Genomic DNA, 19748 nt, shown 5'->3' with positions numbered 1-19748 from the left:
GTGGTCGTGTGTACAAGCCCTCACAGTCCTTGTATGCCCATCTCAGGTTTAAAATTCAGAATCGACCATATTAATATCATATTCTCTTCCTGGCAAATACTGCAAGTTCTCAAAAGATACATCTACAGTTCTGAACATGCCAGAGTTCTGGTGTTTCAAAGTGAGTAACTGAGAAGCGAACAACCAATATGCACCAAAAGGTTATTAGATCATAGAAGCATAAGGTGACTGGGAATTTAATCTGAGTATGGACCAAGTCGCTGATGCTGCAAACACTATGCGGCATTGTGCTTGCTACTCATAGTGCATCATGAGCTCCATAGTGAATGAGCAAATTGCATAACAAATGGAACTACCGACCGTAGTAAGCCATGTGTTCAATAGTGTTTGAAGGATCAGGGCACAAGTTTGGACCCACACAGCAAGTAAAATTATCAGGCCAGATGCTTAGCTAGTATAAATCAACATAGCTCCACTGAAGTCAGCCGAGGAACTACATCAATTATAGACTAGTTGAAGATCTGAATTCCTATCAGTTCTACATACAAAACAGTGGGCACAAACTTAGAGGCTAATTTGAAAATCTGGTCTTTTTAGGTCTCCAACACATATTACAAAACCAGCGGTGCCCTCTCCTTGCAAATCATGGTGAAATTCTGGTTCAGATTTGGGAGCTAGTGATGCTAAAATTTGGGAGTGCCAGTGACGAAATTATTACAAAAAAGCAAAGAGAATGTGAATGAAAATATGAGCCTCCATAATAGGTAAAACAGGTAGAATAGAGTTGTGCCAAGTCACTGTCGGTGGAAATGTACAAATGCCTGCTAATGGGGCATTCACTGGCAGATAGTATCAGCCTCCTCCGCATGCTCCTGCCCCAACAGAGCTACCCTGCCGTCGGTACATGGTTATCACAGGAGTCGTCATGAGACTTATCATGAAATCTCATGATATTTCACATTCGCTTCATTTTTACACCGTGAAAAAGATGTCACTCCCGGCAGATTGCACAGGGCAAGCGAACACAGGCTTAACAATCCTGCAATAGAAAAGTGGTTTCGATCACATTTTACACTCGCTTTGAACTAATGTCAATTACTTTGCAAGGTGCAGCGCAATGGAGAATCAGGTCCCTAATTTCCATGAATTCACTGAACTATTTGGAAGAGTCTGAATGGCCACCTCAATTCCTCAGAAGGTTAATAGGCCTTACAATCCCCTGCACCATGCAGGAGGCATTCAGCAATGTCACTGATAGGAACACCCTGTGTCATCAATGAATATTCACCTCTTTACACACCAAGCAGTTTAAAGAGGTGTCAGATATAATTGGTATCATGCTTATATATAAAGTTGATGTGTTTAAACGACTGCCTTTTTCAAATTCTTATTTTATTGACTTGGAAAAATGATACAGTATGTCATAACAATAGGATAGCCACATGTCACTCAATCATTTGATTGTATTACAAAAGCGGCATCGGGGTTTTTTTTTTTAAACTGTCATTTTGAAATGTCTAAGCTCTCAGCTAAATCATTTGTGTAACATAGAGAAGTTACCAAGCCTGGAGTATTACAGCAATGATGCTAAAAAAATGGAGAATTTTTTTTAAAAAATACTGATTTTTTTTTAAAGGCAAAAAAGTCTTTTTAAAAATCCCCTTCCTCCTTAAATCAAACTGCTAAAAACATTGTGAATTTTGGTTTTTGCATGTTGCTGACATATATCAGCATTTCATTGTCTGTACACTATCTGGGTAGTGAGTCATGTTGTCCAGTCTTATATGACGTGCTGTGCCATTGAACTGGGCTGAATCTGACTCTGTATTTTCCAAATTCATACTGTGGCTAATATTACTCTTTACGGGAAGACTGATAAGGATTTTTGCATGGAGCTGCAAAGTAAGACATTGTTTCTATAAAAGCTCTGTGCCTTGGTTTCCCACCCTTTTAAATGGTGGATTACTCACCACTGTATAATGCTTTGCATCCTACAGTTGAAAAACCTTATAGAAATGCTATGGATTATGTCTAATTATTTAGTGGGTATTATTTAGGGTTACCAAGCTACTCAAATTGTCTGATTGTTTAGGGAGAGAGACTCAGAGGCACAAATATAAGTTAGATGCCCACAATTCCATTACCTTTCAATGGGAGCTGGGGAGCCTAACTTACATGTGTGCCTTTGACTTTGTCTTTCAGTGGGAGTTGGACCTGTAAGCGCCCTGTAGGCAAGTGAAAATCTCCCCTTCTTTTGTCTGAGCAGAATGTTTATGAAATGGTCCAATATCCCTTTCAGCTGAATAGCTGAATCCATTTTTAAACAGTACTCTCAGCCATACAGAAGAGGATGGATGGTCCAGTGGTGATGTGACCTTGAGCAAGTCATTTAGCTCCTTTACCCCAGTACTCCAGGTATAAAATGGGGGTAAACCAGACCTCACAGGGATGTTGTAAGGAGAAATAATTTAAAGTGTAAGGTGCTCAGATACAATGGGAGTGGGAGGGCCATATAAATACCACAGATAAATATATGCCTCATAATGATATTTTTCCCTCACAGGTAAAGTAGCTAGCTCTTCCTTTACATAATCACCATGGTAAAAATCACCCTAGTGAATTGTTTGTGTTCTGTGCCGAGAACTGTATGTCATGTAAGAAATCTCTACCTAAATAAAAATGCTCTGGAGACACTAAGATACAAATAAAAAAATGGTTATGTCAACTTCTGTGTCTCTTTTAAGCAAGAGAAATGTTACTTTTTACATTGCCTCGGTCTTTCTTTTAGTTGATTTAGCTGCCAGAATGCCCTCTGATCAGAACACTGCTGTTGTATGGTTTGACCTGCTGTGTTGATCGTAAGTGGTGCAATATATTTTAAGGTGGAATGAGCTGTGAACGTCTTAAATGAGGTTATGTGCTTTAAGGTACCAGTTGCTGCTCCGAGGCACATTAGAGTAATGAAATGAAAACTGACTTAATGGTTACAATAAAAAGAAATAAAATAGAGAGGTTTGGCCAGACAATTCCAGTTTGTATTCAAGTTTCTATTTTTTTTTTAAATGGAACATGATCACAAAAATAACACTAGGTTAGGACCATAATGCTTTTTTACACCATGAAAATGTTGGTATTTGCTTTAAGTAACAAATAAAATTCTTGAAGGGAATTAGTTTTAGAGGCATTTATATTCAGCATTGGAAATAATTTTCATAACGTGGTCTTCAGTAAGGAAGCTGGGCCACATTTGCCCGTGAGATACTTTTGTCAATAATAAAGTAAAAATAATATAGACATTGGTGTAGACGTGGAAATATTTTGGTGAATTATAGGATACGTCTGTAATCTACAGGTTGTATCCAGTGGGGTTTACAGAAACTGGCCTGGGGAACAAGCCAACCCAGAATTCTCTTCTACAGCTGGTCAGAAAACAGTTTCCCCAGTGGTTAGGGCACTCACGTGGGAAGTGGGATAAAGGTGTTCAAGTCTGATTCAGAGTAGGAACCTACATCTCCCAGATGAGTGCCATGACTACCAGCCTGTAGAATTAGTGTTTTGCTCTCTGGCCCAATGAATATTATAAAGTGGGACAGCTCCAACAGGAGCCATTGAGAGGGACCCACCCCAGACCAGCCAATGGCCTGGTAGTTAGGGTGCTCACTTGGGATGTGGGAGAGGCAGGTTCAACAATTCTGTGCACTAAATCAGACTATTCTGGGCATGCTCTGCCCCCCGCTCCTGCCATCCATTTTGTCAAAAATTTCCAACCAACTCTATCCTCTTCCAATTTCATGGAGAGGCTTCCCCCTCAGATAAAAGCTACACAATTATTTGACTACCAAAGCTTGTCCCTTCATAGGGGTCAAGTCACAGCCAGATCCATAGCTAGTGTAAGTCAACCTAGCCAATTTTGAAGTCAGTGAAGCTGTTTTGATTTGCACTAGCTGAGGATCAGGCCTATTGATTACATCCAACTGGCAACCTGGTTTATGGGAATGATGATAGGAGGGAATGCCTTACTATGGGGTGGGGACCTTTGAGTGACCCTTGTCATCTTATCAACCAGTCTCCATTATTACTGTCAAATACCCACTGTTATATGGAAATGTACAGTTCCAGCTAATTGATGTTTCTTATTCTAAACCAGGGTATATTCTAGAGTTGATAGGTGCAGAGAGTGTTTAAAAAAAAAAAAGACCTAAGGAACACTAGGCATCTTTAGGCAATAGGAATACAGCAGCTTCTTTCATGGACTCCAGTGTTGCCCATACATTCAAGAAATCGATACCCCTTTATTTACATTATTATGGAAAAAATGTGTAAAACAAGTTGCCAGGTATAGCAGTGCCTGCTAGGTGTGTGTTCCAATAGGGTAGTGGTTCCCAAACTTGTTCAGCCGCTTGTGCAGGGAAAGCCCCTGGCGGGCCGGGCTGGTTTGTTTACTGGCCACGTCCGCAGGTTCGGCCGATCGCGACTCCCAGTGGCTGCGGTTCGCTGCTCCAGGCCAATGGGAGCTGCTGGAAGCAGTGACCAGTACGTCCATCGGCCCGCGCCGTTTCCAGCAGCTCCCATTGGCCTGGAGCAGTGAACCGCGGCCACTGGGAACCACGATTGGCCGAACCTGTGGACACGGCAGATAAACAAACTGGCCTGGACCGCCAGGGGCTTTCCCTGAACAAGCGACGGAACAAGTTTGGGAACCACTGCAATAGGGACAGAAACTGAATAGCCCACATTTCTTGGAATCCTTCTCTTGCTAATCTGTCTTCCCCTTGAGAACCGAGGATTTGTGGCAGTTTCTTTCAAAAGTGATTTGATGTTTTCAGAAATTAACGCTATCCTCGTATCTATTACTAGCTTCCCTACTGAATGAAAAGCAAACCAGCCAAACCCCTCATTACCAGGCGTGAAGCACCTAACCTCTACAGCACTTCAGGCCTGGCATAATAAATACAAGTTTTAAGGGGAGATGTTTAAAGGTGCAAATGTGAGTTAGATGCCAAACTCCCATAGACTTGCAATGGGAGTTGGCTGGCTAACTGCACTTTTTACCTTGGAGAATCTCCCTTATACATAATGACAACACTATACTCAGTTAAAGACTATTCCTGCTCTCACTAAAGTCACTGGCAAAACTCCCGCTGGCTTCTATGGGAGAAGGATTGGGCCCATCTCTTGCGCTATATGTTTGGCTTTTATGATGTACTATTTTTGTATGAATTTCTCAGTCATGACAAATGTCAGATAAATAATAATATATTCAATTCATACATTAAACCTTGGAATTTATTTCAGACTTGGATTAGGGTCATAACTAGCTCTGGACAGACCTTAGATTTATCTCTACAGTCAAGGAATAAACGTCAGCAGCTAAAGTGGTTCAAGAAGGCAGCTGTCTTGTATGATAGAAACACCTTTCATTGGAATGTCTCCATACTGGAAACAAGTGACTGTAGACAAGAGGACAATGTGGATATGGACTTGAAAGAGAACTCAAACCATGTTGCTTAGCACATCAGTCTGAAAGCTCTCACTGAGCAAGAGACCTTTTCAAAATGTGCAAAACAATATATTTTAAAATAAAGTTTTTAATTAAAATTGGCATTTCTAAGCCTTTTGCTAGCAGCAGCAGCCCTGGAAAGAACCATTATTTGTAATGTCAAGTCACTTGGGCCAAATTTATCATCCTTGCGCCTGTTTTAGATCAATCAAAATGACAGGTAGGCATTTTAAGCCACTTCATGACCTGCTAGATATTTGCATATGACTGCCACTGGAGAACAGCTAAAAATAAAATGTATGCGCAGCATTAAAGGTAAGTCAAAATGAGGCCAGATGACTTGAGTCCTGGACTCCCATGAAAGAGTCCTGCATTCTATTCCCAGCTCTGCTGGGTGACCTTGGGCAAGTCAAGTCACTTCTCTGTGCCTCGGTTTCTCCATCTGTAAAATGGGGATAATGCAACTGACCCTCCTATGTAAAGTGTTTTGAAATATATGGATAAAAAGAACTAGGTTTTATTATGTGTATTATTGTAGCACCTAGTAACCCTAATCAGGGATTTGGACCCTATTGTGCTGGGTACTGTACAAACACAAAACAAAAAACAGTCCCTACCCCCAAGGAGCTTACAATCTAAATATAAGACAAGACACAGCAGATGGATACAGACAGACTGACAGGTGGAGTACAAGGAAGCAATGAGACGATATTGAGCAGCATAATAGGCAGTGGTCTCAGCACAACATGGTAGTGCCTATTCCATACTTGGCTATTATATGCATTTTAGTGTTGTATCCAAATAGAAATGTAGACAATAAGTGGAGCACCGTGGCTGTGAACTTCGCCCACAGTTCAAAAAAGCACATAAGCATCTGCCTTGAGCAACTAAGGCTAAAAAAATGGCTTAATTTGGATCCATCTAACTATATTGCTAGTAGCTTTGATAAAGAGTTATTCCACATGTAGATGTGTTTAGGCATCTGACAGTGTTTTCAACAGGCTCTTATATTACAATGGAAACATATAAATATGATGATGTACCTGGAGCTATGTCTAGGGCTGTGTCTGATAGTCAAATCAGAAACTTTGAAATGCAGATTCCTTATGGGAGTCTTAATGTAAAGGGCCATAAATTGGTCTCCACTTAGTAAAATTCCGTGCAATATGCAAAGAGTTACGCATATAGCACCCTCTACATTTAGAAAAGAAGATGGGCCAATGCTCCACATTGAAACACCCCTACACTTGGGAGCAGTTTGAGTCCAGATCAAAATTTGCAGCTGGCCCTTAATTCTGAACTTGGCCAAACCAAAATCTTTGTAGCTCTGACCCACTTCTGGTGTGAATATATATATATATATATATATATATATATATATATATATATATATATATATATATATATATATATAAATAAAATATATATATATATATATATATATAAAAACACACACACACACAATGGCCCAGTTCTGCTTCCACTGAAGTAAGTGAGAGGTCTGCCATTGATTCTACTGGCAACAAGATCAGCCGCTAAATCACAAATAAATCAGTTCAAAATGTAAACATTTTGTTCTCCTGGACAATAGCTTGTTTATTTCAAGTAACAATATAATTCTCCCTGGGCTTAAGCCTAAGCCTGTTGAAGTCAATGGGAGTCTTTCCATTGACTTTAGTGGGCTTTGGATCAGGCCCAGTCTAAAGATCCATGGTGATTTTGTTTGTTTTCTTCAATGAAGAACAAAGTTGAGCTAGAATTGTCCATAGGCAAGGTTGAGGAACTAGACCTCCTGTTGAATCTACTTGTCTTTTTTTGAAGTCTGAACAACCATAAATGAAAATGTGAGTCATGCTGGCATATTAAATATTAAAATCAGTTTAAGATTTAATCCCAATTTATAGTGCAGCTTTGTCTAATTTACTGCATATTACACAATTTCCTTTACAGATAATTTTTAGTGCGCTATATAAATAATAAATCAGCTCTCATGATTCTCAGTTGTTCTGCTATGGTTTTATATTAAACTTACATTTGTGATCATTTAAATATTGCTACGCCAATTTTTTTCTCTTAGTCAGCTTGCACATTTAATTCTCTTAATGTTATAGGGTTCTGTATGGAAAACTGTAGGTATCAGAAAATACTAAAGGTGGGTTTTTTTTTAGCAAGACAGGGATGACCTTATACTTTCAGGAATAAGAAAGCATAAACACAGGTACAGTAGGTTATGGAAGTTCATTCCCAATGAGTGAAAACATTTCCTATGCCCTGAGTTCTCTTTACACAATTTAGTGAAGATTTAGAATATTAGACTCCAATCCTGCAAACAAATATGCAGGTGTTTCACTTTAAATCCTTGTGAAAGCATTTGCAGAATTGGGGCCTTGCTTTGCCTTACTTTCAGTGCTCCAGAGATTATGGGTACGGTTTTCAAAAGCACCTAAATCCCATTGAAAGATGATGGGACTTAGGGTCCTAAATCACTCAGGCTTTTTTGAAAATTTTACTCTGGTAATGTACCTCTATGCCTTGTGGGGCACTAGGAACAACTTGAAATCTGTCACCATTTTAAAGCTCACGAACCCCTCTGACCTGTTGTCCCCCATCTGGTGAAACTGCTGTGGTTCTGATTTATCTAGGGACTTCTGCCGTGTAATAGGGAGACAGAATCACGACAGTGTTGTACTGATAGCATGGAATGGTAGCAAAAGGGGACGGCTGATTAGAAGAGAAGTCAGAAAAAGATGGGGGGAACACGGTGGCATTAAAAACTTTAGCAAATATCATAGAAATATAGGACTAGAAGGGACATCAGAAGTTCATATGGTCCATTCCCCAGTGTTGAGTCAGGACCAAGTAGACCCTGACAAGTGTTTGTCCAACCTGTTCTGAAAAACCTCCAGTGATGGAGATTCCACAACCTCCCTTGGAAGCCTAATCCAGATTTTATCTACCCCCATGATTAGAAAGTTTTTCCTAACCTCTAACCTAAATCTCCCTTGTTGCAGATTAAGCCCATTATTTCTTGTCCTACCTTCAGTGGACATGGAGAACAATTGATCACCATCCTCTTTATAACAGCCCTTAACACAGTTGAAGATTATCTTCTCCCCTTCATTCTTCTTTCCTCAAGACTAAATATTCCCAATTTTTTAAAATCTTTCATCTTGGTTTAGAAAACATAACCTCATTATCATTTTTTTCTGGACACACTAGAGTAGAGAATACTACACAGGTTGCATATTGTCATTCCCCTCCCCCAAATCTCATAGACTTAAGCACCAGATTCTGATCTCAGTTATGATGGTAAAAATCTGGAGTAACTCAGGGGTCCACTTATGCAGATGCAATTACAGGAGTGGGGCCTAAATCAAAATGGTTTTATTTGTTGGACTTTCTCACGCCTCACCAGCCCCATTTTACTTTTTCCTGTTCACCAGAATGAATCAAGTCAGCTGTGAGAAATGCATGATGGCTAAGACTGAGTTCTCTGACTGGCCCCTACTTCAATATTTTTCAATATAAAATGCAGACATTCATCCCTTACTGTACATATGTGAAAATACTAGATGTGAAAGATTTTTTTCTGGACAACATTCGCCAATCAGCATTAAGTTTTCTTTGGTCAGTGTTGTCAGATGTTGGCTGTGTGTGTGTGTGTTATCTATGTGTGCCATCCCAGCTCTGCTCAGGTAGCTGGCACAGCAGATCTTGAGCGAACCGCCCAATGACCACAAGATCTGTTAAAGTACAAAGGCACTTGATTAGATTTATTGTCGATGAAGCATGGTATTGGTGCCTTATGCTTGCCACAAGTACACTCAATGCATGTATGCCCGTGACAATGAACACAGCTGAATTAGTGGCAGGACTTTCCACTATCCCCTCAGCTGGCCAAAGACACTCCCTCTGAGATACCTCTTTATACACCGATACAACAAGTTACATATTGCCCCTCTGACATATCTAGATGCCAACCTCTAACATTTCTGGGTGCCTTGTACATTACCTTGTACCTGATGGTTAGATCAAAACATCTCTATCCATCATGCTGTTATCCTGACCTTATCTTTAGGATGGGTCAGGGTATTCCTGTTATCTTTGGGGAATGTGTTGGTATCGAGGTGTTCTGGTACCACCCTTCTAGAATATGTTTGGTGTGTATTCTTGTGCCTAGAACTACTTGGAAATGTGTGTTTCTGCAATATCAGCCCTGTTCTTGCCAGATTCTATGACTAGGGCCTGCTTCTTGCTCACAACTTGACTTTGCTTTATATCAGCAAAGCTTTGACCACTACTTTAGCCCAGGCCTCAGACTTCATACCAGGCCTCTGATGAAAGGCCTTATGTCCCAGGCTCTCTTTTTACTATAGTCAGGTGCTACCTTCAAACAGTTTTTCCAATGATGAAAATAAACTCACCTCTGAAGCTTATTTTATAGAGGACAAGAATCCAAATTCTACCATTTAATTCTTCATTTTTCTGAGCCTTATGGATTAATGGATGAGGAAGAGACCAGGGAAGATTCAACTAATCTCAATCCCAGCATGAAATGGACAGGGGAAAAGAAATGAGGAGAACAGGCACATACAAGAGAGAGGTTGCAACTTGAAAACAGTTAATTGAATATATAAAGAAAAATGATTGTCTTTAGGGCAGGGAAAAAAATCTTTAAAAACTTGCTTTTCTCCCAAATCAACTGAAGAACCTGAAAGCAAGTAGAAAAAAGCAGGATAATTAACAAAAAGGCTACAGCCTATGGGTGTCCTATAGAGCATAAACTTGAGACATAAAAGAAGCCAGCAAAGGATAATGATGTGTTTAAGGCTCAACATCTCGATATTTTTATTTTCTACCCTTCTCCACTGAGCAGATTCCTCCGACACTATGCACATTACTATTTTATTTGAAGTACTGGTGCAACATAAATGTAAATTTGGGGGAGATGCTAAATATGAAATACTAGCTGTCCTGGTAAATTTCCCTTGTTCTAAGAAACTGAGCTTCCATAAACCTTTGTAAAATGGATAGCACTTGTGCTGTGATCCTGCAAGCTGGAGCCCTGGTCAAAATCCTGATCTACCTACAGGTTTAGCACCTTAGGTTCTTGAGCTTTTTACTGAGCTCTGTGCAGTCACAGCCATAGATTCACATAGAATTTAGCACAGTAGGTGTAATGGGCTGGTGGGGTGCTTAACTCATCTGAAAATCCAGCCCTTATTTAAGATGCCTACATAGGAGCTGAACTTTTTGAATATTTGGCCCTTAAGCACACCTCACTGGTTCCTTGCAGAACCAACATCCTTGTCTGTCTCATATAGGGACTTGGTGGAGCATGGCTGTGTGTGTATATGTGGTGGCAGGTTCAAATCCTGCTTAATTTCTCACAGAAGTGGTGAAAATTCTTTTTCAGTTATGGGCTTGATGCAGAGACTACAGTAACTCCTCACTTAAAGTTGTCCCGGTTAACGTTGGTTCATTGTTACATTGTTGATCAATTAGAGAACATGCTCGATTAAAGTTGCACAATACTCCCTTATAACATTGTTTGGCAGCTGTTCCTACTGCTTGCAGGAAGAGCAGCCCGTTGCAGCTAGCTGGTTAGGGTTTGGAACCAGGGTGGACCGTCAGCCCCCCTATCAGCTTCCTGTTCCCCTAACTTCCCTGTGTGGTAGCCACCCAGCAGGCTATCAATTGCTGGCAGTTTAGCTGTCCCTCCCCCCACTGCCATGTGCTGCTCCTGCCCTCTGCCTTGGAGCTGCTCCCCGGAGCCTCCTGCTTGCTGTGCAGAGGGGGGCTAATATCAGGGTGTCCCCGTCCCCCCTGTTCCTGCACCCCGCTTACCCCATCTTCCACAGAGCGGGGGGAGGGGAAACGACAAGACAGGGCTCAGGATGGAAGGAGCTTCCTGGCAGCAGCTGCCATCTCAACTTACTGATCTACTTAAAAAGGCAGTGTACTTAGAGTGGGGTCCGTGTACTTAAAGGGGCAATGCGTATCTCTCTCACACATACAAGGTGTGTGTCTCTGTCTCTGTCTGCCATGCTGTCTCCCCTCCCTCCATTCATGCTGCCTTGTAGAGTGTGAGGCTACATTAACAACAATGAGTTAACCCTTGAGGGCTCAGTCAATTGCTATTCATCATTTAGCAGTAAGGCATTTCCTGGGAAATATCCCACCTTCTGACTCCTCCACCTCAACCAAGCTTCACAATCATCATCACTGTGTACCACTATTAAATTGTTTGTTTAAAACTTATACTGTGTGTGTGTATATATATATATATATAATATAGTCTTTTGTCTGGTGAAAAAAAATTCCCTGGAACCTAACCCCCCCTATTTACATTAATTCTTAGGGGAAAATTGGATTAGTTTAACATTGTTTCACTTAAAGTCACATTTTTCAGGAACATAACTACAACATTAAGCGAGGAGTTACTGTACTTAATGAGGTTCTTTGGCCACTGTTATATAGGAGGAGGCAGTGGTGTTGGTCCCAGGATGTTCGAGAGACAAGTTGTTTGCTCTGTGTGCTGTCCCAGCTCTGCGCAGACAGTTGGCACAGCAGACTGAGCAAGTTGAGATGGTAGCTGCTGCCAGGAAGCTCCCTCCATCCTGAGCCCTGTCATGTCCCATTCCCCCCGCTCTATGGAAGATGGGGTAAGCGGGGTGTAGGAGCAGGGGGGAGGGGGACACCCTGACATTAGTCCCCCTCTTCCCCCACTCCCCCCACGCACAGCAAGCAGGAGGCTCAGGGAGCAGCTCCAAGGCAGAGGGCAGGAGCAGCACATAGCAGTGTGGGGAGTGACAGCTAAACTGCCGGCAACTGATAGCCTGCTGGGCGACTGCCGCACAGGGAACTTAGGGGAACAGGAAGCTGATAGCGGGGCTGCCGGTCCACCCTTTGACCAAATTGCCCAATAACCACAGACTTGGTTTGTAATGAAGGTACTTGCTCAGGTTTATTGTCAACAAAGCATGGTCCTAATGTCCTGGCTCAGGTACACTAACATATTGCAATGGACTAGCTCAGTTAATGGCAGGACTTTCCACTATCCCCTTGGCCAGCGAAAAATACTCCCTCTGAGATACCTCTTTATACACCGATACAAACAAATTACATATTGCCCTTGACGTGGCTAGATGCCACCCTCCGACATAGCAAACCACCACCCATTACCTTGTACCTGTTAGTTTGATCAAAACATCTCTATCCATCATGCTGTCATCCTGACCTTATCTTTAGGATGGGTCAGGGGGTTTCTGTCTTCTTTGGGGACTGTGTTGTTATCGAGTTGTTCTGGTACCACCCTTCTGGAATGCATTTGTGTGTGTGTGTATTTGTGTGACTAGAACTACTTTGGAATGAACGTTTCTGCAATATCATCTCTGTTCTTGCCAGATTCTGTGAGCAGCCCGGCATCTAAGTCACAGCCTGTATTTGCTTTATATTAGCAAAGCTTTGACCACTACTTTAGCCCAGGCCTCAGACCTCATACTAGGCCTCTGATACAAGGGCTTATGTCTCAGGCTCTCTTCCTACTACAGAGGTAATATATTTTATTGGACCAACTTCTGTTGATGAGAGAGACAAGCTTTTGAGCTTAACCAGAGCTCTCCTCCTATATGGGAGGACAGAGTAGATGATAATAATGGTCTCATCTGGCATTACAAAGTATGAATCCTATCTACAGCTCTGCTTCTATATTCTATAAAATGTGAGTAGTTTATAGCCTTAAAAGAATGTGCTGAGTTCTCCAAACTCATTACATCTAGGATGCTATATTACATCCATTGACAATTAATTCTCTTATCTATCAGTTGGAATTTAACCAAGATCTAAGCAACAGCAACACCACCGCTATGAGGTAGTAACCCAATGAACCATCTACCTCTTTCAAAGGAATTACATGTTGCGAAATATTGTTGGATGAAAACACTAAAAGAAAAAGTGTTACAATTGAAAGGGAATTACATTCTCTCTTGATATTTGGTTTGTAGCAAAATTGCTTACCTCTCAAAGGCCCAAGAAAAGAAGAAAAATAATCCTCCATCAGTGATGAAGCACAGCAGCAGTCCAAGGTGGTGAGTGGAAGGAAATTAAACTTAAACAAGCAGCAATTTCCTACAGTGCACCACAAAACCAATGATATGCCCGAGACACATTGATTGTGCCTGGGATACACAACTTGACACACTTAAAATCACCTTCACCGAACAAGGACAGTCCACCAGAGAAGTTGATCATGGAGCGGGCCACCCAAATACCCCGAGAGAACCTGCTTCAATATGGGGGGAAATATCTTCCCAGTGCATACACCTAGTTGTCACCAACCACCCCATACTGGAACACACATGAGGTGTTGTTAAACAATTACAACCCATACTCGATGGGGACCCTCATCCTGAAAGAAATCTTTCCTGAACCTGCTCTTCTGGCCTTCCAACAACCCCCCAACCTCTTCAAGCTCATCATCAGAAGAAAGCTCCTCACAAACCAGGACCCACAAGTTCAAAGTGGCACTAGACTCTGCCATAACAACAGAGGCAAAACCTACAGACATATTTCCACTGCTACGATGATCAATATCCTCCAAAACACAGCTTTCAAGATCCCTGGGTCCTACACATGCCAATCACAACATGTGGTGTACCCCATCCAGTGCACTAAATGCCCCAATAACAATTATGTGGGTGAAACAAGACAATCCCTGTGCTCGTTAATGAATTCACAGAAAAATGAAAAAAGATAAGGACACCATATCACACATGGGGGAATACTTTTCACAAAGTGATCACTCCATCTCTGAGTCTTCATCCTCAAAGGAAACCTGCACAACACCTCCAAAAGATAAGCCTGGGAGTTTAAATTCTTAACTTTGCTGGACACTAAAAATCATGGACTTAATAACGACACTGGACTTATGACTTCTTATCACAATCTATAACCCACGAACCTCCCCCCTATTTTGTGTTATGACTGCAGAGGTGTTAACTGGCCACTTCACCTTGAATGGTCACTAACTACTCATGATAAATAAGTAGTATTTAGCTGTGACACGCTGAGTACCTTTCCCAGACCTGAAGAAGAGCTCTGTGTAAGATCAAAAATTCAGCTCTTTCACCAACAGAAATTGGTCGAAAAAAAATATTACCTCATCCACTTTGTCTCTCTAATATCCTGGGACCAACTTGGTTATAGTAACACTACAAACACTTTCTTACAGTGCCATGGTAGTTGGCTCCTACTAGATGTCAGTTTCACTTCAATTATCACTTACAGTAAGCAGTGTGTAGGGCTCTGGGTCTGTCACAGATTCCATGACTTTCTGTGACCTCCATGACTTCTGCAGCTGCCAGTGTGATTGACCCCAGGGCCCTGGGGCCAGCCACACAAGCCGCTGTTGGAACAGCTCTGCAACCAGCCGCTTGGGCGGCCCCATAGCCAACCGCCCCTGGGGCCACACAAGCAGCAGCCAGTGTGGCTGGCCTGAGGACTGGCTGAGCAGCGGTGCGGCTGGAGCAGTGGCGGGTGGATGTCCCCGGGGGCAGCTGGAGCAGCCGTTGTTTGGCGGCCCCCAGCAGCTAGTGCCACTGGCCGCAGCGGCCCCCGGCAGCAGTCCCAGGGAAGGCTGGAGCAGTGGCAGGTGGTCAGCCCTGCCCCCCCCAGCAGCATACCCCAGGGGTCCCCCAGAGCAGCAGCCCCCCAGCTAAGCTTTAGTTAGGGATATTTATAGTGCAAGTCACAGACATGTCACGGGCCATGAATTTTTGTTTATTGCCCATGACTTGTCCATGATTTTTACTAAAAATACTCATGACTAAATTGTAGCCTTAACAAAGTGTCATGGAAACACTGACTGCAACCACAAACCAAAGGGATTATTGATGAGCTATGGTTTCTGTTGCAAACTTTGCTTTTGAATAGTTATTTTATTTCCTGCCCATTTTACGTTACATTAGAATGGAAATTGTGAATGTTTCCTGTTATTTTGTGCTACCTCACATGCAGGGAGAGAGAGGAAGTCTTTCACCCATCTTGACCATTCTGCCCTCTGCACAAGAGGCATGCAGAATTGCAGATTCTGGGCTGTTGATGAATGCAGAGTCTCCTTATCTTTCTGGCACCCCTTTAGGTGCAAGATAACGCAGGGATGGGGAGAAGTCAGGGGCCTGTCGCCCCATACTGGGAAGCAGAGGAGCCGTAGAGAGAGTGTGTTAGTGGTGCTACAAGATGGTGCACTAGTTGTAACCCATTCTTTGTGGAACTCAGTGGTGACTGTACTACATATAGAGGTTGCTGAGCCTGTTAAACCTATAGTTTCCAGAGCTCTCTCAGCTAAAGGCATAGCACTGCGTGATTTTAAAGCGAGAGGTCTGAGGTTCAATCCTCTTTGCTGACAGTGTACACTTTTAGATACATGAGTATCCATGTGGCAGTTTAGCTGTGGCTAAATCATAAAATCTGATTTCTAGAGCACTCTTATGTTTAATGCAAGGGTCCCAAAGGAATTACTATACTGGATCAGAGCAGCAGCCCATCTAGTCACATACCAGCCAGGACCTGCTGTGTCAGAGGAAGGTGTAAGAAGCCCAGGATTCTGAACCGTATATCAACATTTTTTAAAGGCACCATGTTTGTTACACAGGCAAGCAGAGGTTGGCACATAACAGTGCTGCATCCAGATTTCTTTAACCTTACATGTGTATAGAATTTTATTGGAAATTATTGCTGTTGAGCAAATGATCATTACATTTAACATTAACATGTGTGCTCCTATGGGTTCTATATCCAATTGCTTTAACCACTCTGAGAGAAGTACAAATAGCCAGGGTAAACCCAAATCCTCCTTTTTGCAGAAACCAAGTTTTGTCAAAGGGCCAAAGCTCAGTGTAAAGGACTTTGGTTTTTGCCCCCTAATTAGCATAACCCCTACTGTGGGTGGAGACTAATCTGTAAATACACTGGCATCCATTTTGAATTCTCTCCTACAAACAAACACAGTTCATGCTGTAGAAAAAGCCAGAAGGAGGTTAGTGTATCCAGAGAAAAGACAAAGGGAACAGAGGAAGAAAGAACAAATAGAGGGCAAGGTAAGACATGGTGAGTGGTAATACAGAGTGTGCATTCCTTATCCAGTCATTCTCAAATTGGAAAGGAATAAAAGGGAAAACAAACAAAAGTTCTATACCTTAGAGCTCTCTGGTGAAATGTATATAATTTCTAAGGCATTCTCATAGGTTTTCCCTTTACAGGGATTTTGTTACTCACATGCATCGTGGTAATTACATTTAAGGGCATATTTTCAGCCAGATTGAGAGACAGCCTCCTTTTTTGTGGGCATAAATCTGAGTACTTTTGTTCCATGTAAATTGATTTGTACCCATAATTAGATAGTACTGGACTCAGTTCAGCAGCATTTATGCCACTGTCTGAAGTGCTGCTAAATTTGCATGTTTGTAGTGATTACTGGATCCTACTACACCAGAACTAGGAAGTAAGCTAGGCTGGAGGAACTGGATTGTCTAGCCAAACCCTAATGAATGAGACAGGACATTGGAAGAAAGCTTCTGGGATTCTCCCCAACAAAACAATGGGATAAAAGTATGGGTGTAGGACAGGGAATGTAATTATTCAGATAATTCAAATACATTTCCAGAGTTTTGGGTGATTATCCAAAACAGGTGAGGTCGGTCATCTCTAGTTTCCAGATTAATTTTCAAAGCATACTAGCATGGGACTAATGATAAAATGATTAGAGTGATTGGGGTGTTGTCTAGGATCATTTGGGAGACACAGTCCATTCCCCATTTCATAAAGGCCATGCTTCAGCAAGTGCAAAAGTCTTCACAATAATCAAAAGCTGACCATGCCTCTTCTGCAGAGAGCTGGGTATGTAAAAGAAATGGAGATCTTGATTACAAAGGCAAACAGAGGAGAGACGGAAAAGGCAGACATATATAACCCTGACTGGAAGCAAGAATTTCAGTTTCTAATCCTAACTTATTGATTGTTCAACCAATAAATAGTTCTTTAAATTAGATACATATAAGTGTTTGGGATCCCTGTGGTACAATATCTAAAACAAGATGATTTAACTAAGTATTGATTATTTGGTGGTTATTACTGCACAATTGGAATATAATTGTGAACTATATCGAGGTTTACAGTGTGGAATGCACGTTAGTATTTCCATTTGTCAGTACAGTTATTTTGTTGCTAATCTGGATCTACACCAAAGTGAGTGTTTATTTTATTCATGTGATTTATTGGAATGAACGGGCTCAGCCTTATTGGAAACCTTGATTCATGGGTAATTGAGGCAGTCTTGTACATAAATATACCAGGTAATCTACACATTCAGAAATAGCATGGCCACCTCAGTCACTTTCTTTACTACTCAGGCGGTGGTTTTCACAGGCCTGACAAGCTACTCTGATTATGGTTAGTATTTTGATATGAGGTAGCTAAGAAGAGCTCAGACACATCAAGTGCTGTCGCAGGAGTCATTTCTGAACAAATACCATCATATGGTGTCGGGGGTGTGTGTGTGTAAAAGTAGTCCCAGAGTTTGTGGCTCTATGTAACAAGGACATAAGCTTTTGTAGCCATGACCCATGCTATGTCACTAGGATCAGGTGATAAAGTTCAATCTCTTCTCAGGACTTCTCTGTGACACAACTTTCTTATGGGGGCACGATGAGGCTGGAAGTGCCAGCTTTAGGATGTGAATGATAAAACCACAGTCTTGACCACCTGTGTCCATTAACATCCCCATGGAACTTTTTTTGTGACAGAAGTGGTTGCCTTTGCTCTACTGCAGAGGTGGCTGCCATTTCTATGACAGGTGAGTGAGTCCTTAGGAAAAATGGAACTAAATAAACATTAAGTGTGCTCCTTGTCATTCTTTCTATCTAGCCATCTGGCATAGGGTTCTGTATGCCCCCTGTCACCATAGTATCTGAGCACCTTCCATGTAAAATTGATAGCAAAAGCAAAGTCTACAGTGGACTTCATGGGGTCTGTGGCATATCTATTTGAAGTCAAAACTTGGCTTGGGGTAGGGTTTGGGGGGTTTTGTTTGTTTTTGTTTGTTTGGGGTTTTTTTGCTTTAAAGGTATTAATTTCCTTGTTGTTGTTGTTGTTTGTTGTTGGGGTTTAGGGATCAGAAGGGGGTTTCAGTGAGCCAGTCTCATGGTGGAAAGGGATTTGGGTGCTTAAACCAATGCCAATTTGGGGTATTACCCTCCCCGCCACCCCATGAACAACTTAAATCAACGCATACACAGATATGATGTTTTAAAGATTGTCTTTCCTTGTCACAGAAATGGAATTATTTCTTTAAATAATCAATCAGTGCTACAACTAATTACTATTTTTCTTTGTGAAAAGCTTTCCCACTTGGGAAAACAGTATCTATGGCAACATAACGTTAAACATAACAATATTTAAACACATATAGAGCCCAAATAAAACATGGATTGACACTTATTATGTAGGCATGGTCTTTCCATAGCTTCTGAATGGAATACAGACATATTCTACAGTCTGTGAGTTGAACAAATATTTTAAATATTTGAATACATTTTCATACAAGGTCCTTGAAGTTTGAATAATGACATTTCCATTCAGAATTAATCTGCGTGAAACACTTTGAGCTCACCAAATGGAAGATGGTATATAAGTGTTAAATGTTGCCTGTCTTTCTATGCATTTCTAATGTGCCCATGGGATTATGTTTATTTCCAATATGTATTTCCCCCTGAACCTTCCTGTGTGTCTGGGAAAAGACGCTCAAAATTGGTCAATGATTTTTAAAGGCAGTATAATGGGAGTGAAATGGGAAATTGCAGCAATCTCACGGAACTAAATTCTGCCCTCAAATAAGAATGCGCAATTCCCACTGAAGTCAATAAGAGATGAGTACACTTATGAGCACTTAAGTCAAAATGTGACTGCTCGTAGTATCTTTGGAGCGGTGGCAGAGGAACGTACTGCTGCATGGCTAACGAGGTTTGAGAGCAAATGCAAGGGCAGGCAGTTTACTCAGTCCTTGGAAGGGATGCCTCATTTCACTCCCAAAGGAGTCCATCCAGCCAAACCACAAAATGCACGGACAGTCTCCAGAGAGGGTTGCATCCAAGCCCAGATCTGCAGAAGCAGTAGCCAGCGCAATGAAGGGTCTTTGGGTGGAAAAAAGCAATACATTAAAAGTGGAGAAATTATTCAGTTATAAGAGAAG

This window comes from Emys orbicularis, chromosome 12 (assembly GCF_028017835.1).
Source record: "Emys orbicularis isolate rEmyOrb1 chromosome 12, rEmyOrb1.hap1, whole genome shotgun sequence".
NCBI classification, from domain to species: Eukaryota; Metazoa; Chordata; order Testudines; family Emydidae; genus Emys; species Emys orbicularis.
This window is presented reverse-complemented; position numbering follows the sequence as displayed.